Here is an 8907-nt window from a genome sequence, read left to right as displayed (position 1 = left end):
TTGGGATCTGGAAGGGGCCTGGTACTTCCCTCCCCTGGCTCTGCCCTTACCCCAAAAGGATTGGACATGTAAGGACTTGCCTTTCCTACTAGCTGAAGAAAGTCCCATAGACTTAGCCGCAAGCTTGAGATGCTGTTGGGTCGACTCACAGAGAAAGTCCACTCCTAGAAGCAAGGTCTTAAAGCTGTCCAGGATATCTTCCCTGGCAACATTACCCTCAATCTCGGACTGGATCCGCAGAACTCTATCCTTCAAGAATTCAGCAACTTCGCTAGATGCGATAGCCACCGTAACAGATGCTGAAGCTGCAGTGTAATTGCGCCTCAACAATGAGTCCAACTTCCTATCAAGGGTATCTTGAAGGTTGCTTCCATCGTCTGCTGGAACAAGGACCCTCTTAGACAGTCTATTAACCGCCATGTTGACCTTAGGTGGTGGAACCCAGGAATCTAATTCAGCCTCCGGCGACGGGTACATCAGGTTTATCCGGATGTTTCCATTTGGCCTTCATCAATTTCTTGTGTGTATCATCCAACTTGAAAACCCAAGGTTCCCTGGTGGTGGATGTTGAGGCTTCCCCCTGATCAACATCCTGGTCCCCTGACCGGATGGATCTAAGTAATCTCTGAGTCTTTTCCACTGGAAAAAGCGGCTGAGAGACTACTTCTTCTACAGATAGCTCTGACTTATCTCCCACGGACATGGTGGAGTCTTCCACAACCGAAGGAGGGTTAGATGAGGTTCTAGACCTCTTGGCGGCTAACGAATTCTTTATTTCGGAGATAGAATTCCCCATAAACTCCTTCATCCACACAAACATATCGTGGACCGTGGGTTCAGCAGGGTTAGCAGGTGGACGACACCCAGGACACCTATTATATTCAATTTAGAGGTGCACCGAAATGGAAATTTCAGAACCGAAACGAAACCGAAATAAAAAAAAATGTCCGGCCGAAACCGATACCGAAAAAGACTTCTCCCCGTCTTCTGGTAAAATGCAGCGCTCCGCTCATTAGATTAGATTAGATTCCCCCACATTAGATTGCCAGCTCCCCCACATTAGGTCGGGAGTTCCCCCACATTAGGTCGGGAGTTCCCCCACATTAGTAGGCAGCTCCCCCACAATAGTAGGCAGCTCCCCCGCAATAGTAGGCAGCTCCCCCGCAATAGTAGGCAGCTCCCCCGCAATAGTAGGCAGCTCCACCGCAATAGTAGGCAGCTCCCCCGCAATAGTAGGCAGCTCCCCACAATAGTAGGCAGCTCCCCCACAACAGTAGGCAGGTTCCCAAATTAGGTCAGCATTTCCCCCACAATAGTAGGCAGGTTCCCCACAATAGTAGGCAGCTCCCCCCAACAATAGTAGGCAGTTCCCACACAATATTAGGCAGCTCCCCCCAACAATATTAGGCAGCTCCCCCCACATTTGTAGGCAGCTTCCCCCCCCACAATATCAGGCAGCTCCCCCCAACAATATTAGGCAGCTCCCCCCCCACAATATCAGGCAGCTCCCCCCCACAATATCAGGCAGCTCCCCCCAACAATATTAGGCAGCTCCCCCCACAATATTAGGCAGCTCCCCCCAACAATATTAGGCAGCTCCCCCCCCCACAATATCAGGCAGCTTTACCCCCCCCCCCCCACAATATCAGGCAGCTTCCCCCCCCCACAATATTAGGCAGCTCCCCCCCCCCCACAATATTAGGCAGCTCCCCCCCCCCCACAATATTAGGCAGCTCCCCCCCCCCACAATATTAGGCAGCTCCCTCCCCCCCACAATATTAGGCAGCTCCCCCCCCCACACACACATTTGTAGGCAGTTCCCCCACCCCACAGACATACAGCTTCCAGCCATATACAGTGTATGGCTGGGGGCTGTATGTCTGTACTGCTGCCCCCACAGTGATCCGGTCACCGCTCCTCCGGCCCGGGGTCACCATCTACTGCTATGGCCTATGGACCATAGCAGTAGGTGCCGGGACCGGAGGAGCGGTGCCCGGAACACTGAACAAGATGACGCGGTCACTTACCAGGCCCCGGCCGGCGTGCGTTCTCCTGCGACGATCCTGCGGTCCTCCTGCGTCTCTATGGTTGTACGCACGGGACGTCAGTGACGTCCCGTGCGTACGACCATAGAGGCGGAGAAGCGAGGGACCGAAGGAGGATCGCGGGAGGATCGCAGGAGGACGCCGGGGAATGGTGAGTGACCGCCGGACATCCTTATGTCCCGAAAAGATTTTTCGGGACACAGGGATGTCCGGGATAGGATTAGGAATACTTCTTTTTATGTGCCCGGGCCGGCTCCTGTGTGTGGCTGCAGGCAGGGGCCGACCAGAGCATATAAAAACTAATACTGCATGCTAAAAACCAGGGGGCCTCCAGCTGTTGTGAAACTACAACTGCCAGCATGCCCGGACAGACTTTGCCGGTACGGGCATGCTGGGAGTTGTAGTTTCACAACAGCTGGAGGCCCCCTGGTTTTTAGTATACAGTATTAGGTTTTATATGCGCTGGCCGGCCCCCGCCTGCAGCCACACACAGGAGCCGGCCTGGGCACATAAAAAGAAGTATTCCTAATCCTATCCCGGAGAGCGCAACCCCCCCCCCCCCCCCCAGATGTTGCGCCCGGCCCCCCCTGCACCGCCCACGAGTGCCTCTGCCACTGGAAGTGTTTGTAACTTGTGCTGTGGGCGGGCAGGGGAGGTGGGTCATTATCGGCAGATTTTTAGTTGTTTCAGGCATTTTGCCGAAATAGCTATTTTCGGCTGATATGTATCGGCCGCCGATATATCGGTGCATCCCTAATATTCATAGGCATCTGGTAGCGGGGTGCCGCAATCGGCACATGTCAAATGGTGCTTCTTAGAGGCGGATTTGCCGACCTACAGGCAAATGGTCACTCAAAGGAGGAGTTGACATTGTTCTGGACTTAAACAAATAATAGGTTAGAAGAAGCCTAAACTTGCTTAGTTGCAGCTCACAAAGAAGAAAGACTACCTATCAAAATAGGTAACGCTCTTTGCAAAACCACAACAGATTATCACAGAAGTGTAGGTATATCTAGCTAGCAAGAAAAGACAGACCAAAGAAAAGGAGAAAAGAGTAGGTGTGTGATAAAACTGAAATACCACAGTAACACCCTCCCTAAATAAATTAAACCCGTAAATGTGACTCCAAACTAAACATTACAAATAGAAAGCAAAAAGCCCCAAAAAGAGTCACTTATTATGTAAAAGTAAAATTTTTTTATTGGTATGCACTAGGGATCGACCGATATCGTTTTTTTAGGGCCGATACCGATAATCGGTGGAAGTTAGGGCCGATAGCCGATAACTTATACCGATATTCCGGTATAAGTTATCGGCTATTTATCCCCCCCGCGACACCGCTGCAGATCATTGATTTAAAGCGGGTGCTTTAAATCAATGAACTGCAGTGGCTTTTGCGGTGCCATAGTCCGCCGCCGCCACCCGCTTCTATCCCCCTGCCTGTCCGGGGGTCCTGAGTCCTATCACCGCCACTGCCCCCCCAACCGCCGCACCACTCCCCCCACCGCCGCACTGCTCCGCTCCCCCTACTGCCCCACCGCACTGCGCTGCACCCCCCACCACACCGCCATGGCCCCATTGCCTCCCCCATCCCCGGTTTTATAATGACCTGTTCCCGGGGTCCACTCTACATCTGGCTCCGGTAGCGTCCTCCTGAGCTGTCACTGTGCGCACTGACGATGACGTCACGTCGCATCACGTCACTCGTCATTGCGCACAGCGTAACGCAGGACGCAACAGGAGCCAGAAGTAGCGTGGACCCCGGGCACAGGTAATTATAAAACCTGGGATGTGGGAGGCAATGGGGCCAGGGCGGTGCGGTGGGGGGTGCGGTGCGGCGGGTCGGGGGGGCGGACGTACGCGGTGCGGGGGCGGGGCATTGTCGGCTTATCGGCAAGGTAATTGCCGATACCGACAATGCCCAAAATCGTGATTCTCGGCCGATAATATCAGCCAAACCGATAATCGGTCGATCCATAGTATGCACTAAAATTAGATACACACATAAAGAGAAGAACAATGCATCACAAAAGGTGGCAATGCCAGATACCCTGCAGAGAAGATGGTAGTATGGGGGTATTGCACATAAGCCAGTACTCAGACAGTACATATAAATACAGACACCATACTATGTAATAGCAGCAAGTATACAGACAATAAAAAAGTGCAAAATGCAAGTCAATAAGGTGCTGTCTGCTAGGGTGTATGGACAACCCATACATCAGAAATAAAATACACAGTAATGAAAATCAAAGTGTGCACAATACCCACAACAAGTAAAAGAGAAACAGGAAAACTGCAGGGACCGGGATGCCGCCACTCCTGTGGTCAGAGTCCCCAGCCCCGTAGTCGCATAGACCGCGAGACAGGAGACCCTACAAGCAGCCTGAAGCTGCAGAAATAGATAAAATAAGGGAAAAAACACCCCCCTAAAAAGGGGGAAAAAACTCCAGAGCCTGCACCATCCTGATGTCCACAGGACAGAAAAAAAGCAATGTGGCCTAAGGGAGGAGGCCTTCTATGGGGTACTAATTAAATGTTTAATTACTTGGGCGGAATTAAAAATTCCACCGTCCTGCCAGCTTCACAGGGGCAGAACACCCCACTTGTGCTGCTGGTTAGGACGTAAGGGAAGCCATAGCTTTGCATAGATCAGCGAGATAGGGGCTCGATTGCTCAAGCCTGTAGCTCAGGCTTGGAGCAATCAAATGCCGATCGGACGCGACGGAGCAAGGTAACGGGGTCTCTGCTTGCGTCCTAGCTGATCAGGACATCGCGATTTTATCGCGATGTCCCGATCAGCCCGACTGAGCTGCCGGGAAGCGTTTACTTTCATTTTTAGATGCGGCGATCAACTTTGATCACCACGTCTGAAGGGTTAATAACAACGATCGGTGCACGGTAACAACCGCACACTATTAGCCCAGGGCTATCGTTAGCAGCCAGGACCGACCCGGTGTGATGCGGGGTCACACTGGGCGTAGGGCGTACAGGTACGCCCTTCGTCCTGAAGGAGTTATGGGCTTTTTTTTTTTTCACTTTGATCGCCCTTAACGCCCGTTATTGTAACGGAGCCTAACTGGAGTTGTCATAACGGGCATAGAGGATCCCATTCACTTGAATAGGATTTCTCTAACATCCGTTATAACTCCTGTTATTCCACCTGAAGATAAAGATCCCGCTATCTTCCGAATGGACATCACCTACCGGCCACAAATGGCAGTGTGAAAGGAGCCTTAGCCAAACACCCACCAAGAGAAAACCTCACCTGCTACTAAAGGGCTGCTGCCCTTCTCCTCAACAGTGAGCCACTCTTAGGGTATGTTCACACGTGCGGATTTACAGCGTATTTTACGCTGCAGATCCGCCGCTTAAGGACCTCTGTATGGTGCCATTAAATGTGCCTGCTCGGAGCGGCAATACGCTGTGAAAATCTGCATGTCTGAACGTACCCTAAAGGGGGAATTTATCATTAGTGGTAGAAGCTTTTTCTTTTCTACATGTAGCGCAAATTGTGTGTATTGTGGAATGCATTTTGCAGTGGATACTAAGTTATCATGTGCATCTTTTTTTTTGCCCAAATACGTTTTTTTCCCCGCAAAAATACACCATCAAAAAGGACAGGTAGGAAAGTGTTCTACCAAGACAGCCGGGGGATGTGGGACCCGTCCCTCAACACTGCTAAACTACAGCTACACCCATCATGGGAAAGTAAGTCCCACGATGGGAGTAGTTGTAGCACCGCAGTGCTGAGGGACGGCACTTGCACATCCCCCGGCTGCAGGACTCTTGGGACAGTCAGGACTCCCATCATGGAGTTATAGTACAGGGGCCGAGGGGCAGATCGCAGCAGGTCATTCTCAATAGACCCACTGCGATACGCATTTATTAACTGTACAAGCCGGCGGCACATGCATCTCCACTGCGCTCCCTGCCAGCTCCTGTATACGCTGTCATAATTCATAATCCCCGCCGCCGGGAGATGGGAACTCTGGTTAATAGCTATCCACCAGAGTTCCCGTCTCGCAGCAGCGGAGATTATGGAATAATGACAGTGTATACAGGAGCCGATGGGGAGCCGCATGTGTCGCCGGCTTGTACAGTTAATAAATGCAGATCGCAGCAGGGTCTCTGTAGAATGACCTGCTGCGATTGGCCCCTGGACTATAAACCTCCATCATGGATGGAGTCTGTCCATGATGGGAGTAGTAGTCCTAACTGTCCAAAAAGAGTCCAGCACCTGGGGGATGTGCAGGTGCCATCCCTCAGCGCTGCGGTACAACTACTCCCATCATGTGGACAGACTCTGTCCCATGATGGGAGTAGTAGTCCAAGGGCAGAGGGACAGATCCAAAGGGCGTCTCACTCCTGAGACCCCCTGCGACCTTTACTGCTCCACCCCTAGTGATGTCATAAGGGGGTGGAGCTACACAGTCCAGGCCTGACTCTGTTCACATTATGCGTTTTGCATAATGGGAACAGAGCCTTTCTGGCAGTGTGTTCCCAAACAGGGAGACTCCAGTTGTTGCTTAACTAATAGCTCCCATGATCGGAGTTGTAGTTTAGCAACAATTGGAGGCTCCCTGTTTAGGAACAGGCTGCATTATGTGCGCAAAAAATTTACTAACCTATATTTCTTGTTTTTCATTTCAGATACGTGAATGCGGAGGACTGCGATGATGACCAGCGTTTTTTTTTTCTTCAATAAAATGGTTAACGAGGGCTGTGGGGAGTGTTCTCTAAATAAAAAATTTCTTACAATGTGTCGTGTTTTTATAACTGAATTTTCAGGCTTAGTAGTGGAAGCAGTCTTGTAGACAGAATCCGTTACTAAGCCGGGCTTAGCATTAGCCCCAAAATCAGCTAGCACTAACCTCCAATTATTACCCCGGTACCCACCACCACAGGGGCGCTGGAAGAACCGGTACCAACAGGCCCGGAGCGTTAAAAAAAAAATGGTGCTCCTGGGCCTAGGCGGTAATAGGTTGGGGTTATTTAGGCTGGGGAGGGCCAGTAACAATGGTCTTCGCCCATCCTGGTAATGTCAGGCTGTTGCTGCTTGGTTGGTATCTGGCTAATACTGAATATGGGGAACCCTATGCGGTTTTTTAAATAAAAAAAAAGTGTGTGGTTCCCCCTATTTTCAGTATCAGCCAGATACCAACCAAGCAGCAATAGCTTGACATTACCAGGGTGAGCAAGGACCGTTGTTACTGGCTGTCCCCAGCCTAAATAATACCAGCCTGTTACCGCCTAGGCCCAGGAATGCCATTTTTGATGCTCCGGGCCTTTTGGTACTGGTTCTTCCCAGGACCCCTGTGGTGGTGGGTACTGGGGTAATAATTGGGGGTTAGCTCTAAGCCCCGGCTTAGTAATGGATTCAGTCTACCAGACGGCTTTTACTACTAAGCCTAACAATTATTTAAAAAAACATGGCGCATTGAAAAAAAAAAACTCCCCCAGAGCCCTCGTAAACCCTTTTATTCATTTTTTAATTTTTTTTTTAAAGCTGGTCATCGTCGCAATCCACCGAATCTGACGTAGTGCTCCTCATTCATGTATCTGAAATGAGAAAGAAAAAAGGTTAGTACATTTTTTGGCGCTCTCCCCTGGGGTGTTCTTAAACAGGGAGCCTGCAATTGTTGACATGTGTATCCTGTATATGCATATACTATGCATCACTTGTTACATCCTTACACTCCGTGGGCCGGGTGCTCTGCATCTGACCCACAGAATGGTACCTGAAGGCAGTGAAAAAATTGCAACAGGGTACAAAAATGACCAACCAAAATGATCTACAAAAAATTTCTACCTACACCATTGATTAATTCACCCCTAAATCCTTCCTTACCGTGGCCTATGTTCATGACAATCCCTTGTCGCACTGAAACTTCACACTATACTGGCTTGTTAAATATAAGTTATTCACCCTCATTTACTATTGCAGAATTTGTGCCAGAATTGAAAAAAAAAAAAAACTAACATTCCATTTTCCTAAGAAAACCCGAAAAAGGGTCATGTTATTGCGACTATGTAACAGGTCTAGAATGTGTTAAATATTTGAAAAACCCAATAAAAAATATTGAAACAAATTTTTTTTTTGGTATTAACCTGTTCAGGATGCAGGGCGTATGCATATGCCCTGCATCTCGAGTCCTTAAGGACATGGGGCGTATGGATACGTCCGTGGGAATTCCGGTCCCCGCCGCTAGCCGGTTGGGGACCGGACTGGGATGCCTGCTGAAATAATTCAGTAGGCATTCCGGCACATCGCCGAGGGGGGTCCTGAGACCCCCCATGTCGGTGATCGCAGGAAATCGCATGTCAATTCAGACATGCTATTTCCGGGCTGATCGGGTTTCTGGTGACCCGATCGCCCGGAAAATAGGGATGATCGGAGCGGTCAGTGACAGCCCCGATCATCCTGAGGGATAGGAGTGAGGTTGCAGCACTGCGATCTCCTCCTATCCCCTGCCATGCAATGAATGCTGACCAATGGTAGTGGAAGACGGGGGGGTTGCCATGGAAACCCCCCCCCCCCCCCCCTGGATGTCGGGCAGAACAAGGGGAGGAGGTTGCCTTGGGGACCGCCGATCATCGGTGACAGCAGCGGAGATTAGCGGCGCAGGTAGGGAAGCGACAGTGGGGGGGGGGGGGGGGGAAGGAAGGTGGCATTAAAGCGATATTTACTGCTGCCCTTCTAGTGATAGCCAAAGGCTGTCTGGGCATGCTGGGAGTTGTAGTTTTGCAACATCTGGAGGGTCACAGTTTGGAGACCACTATTACAGTGGTGCCCAAACGGTAGCCCTCCAGATGTTGCAAAACTACAACTCTCAGCATGCCGGGAGCTGTAGTTCTGTAA

The sequence above is a fragment of the Hyla sarda genome, chromosome 5 (assembly GCF_029499605.1).
Source record: "Hyla sarda isolate aHylSar1 chromosome 5, aHylSar1.hap1, whole genome shotgun sequence".
Lineage (NCBI taxonomy): Eukaryota > Metazoa > Chordata > Amphibia > Anura > Hylidae > Hyla > Hyla sarda.
The sequence above is the reverse complement of the archived record's forward strand: the minus strand, read 5'-3'. Positions refer to the sequence as shown.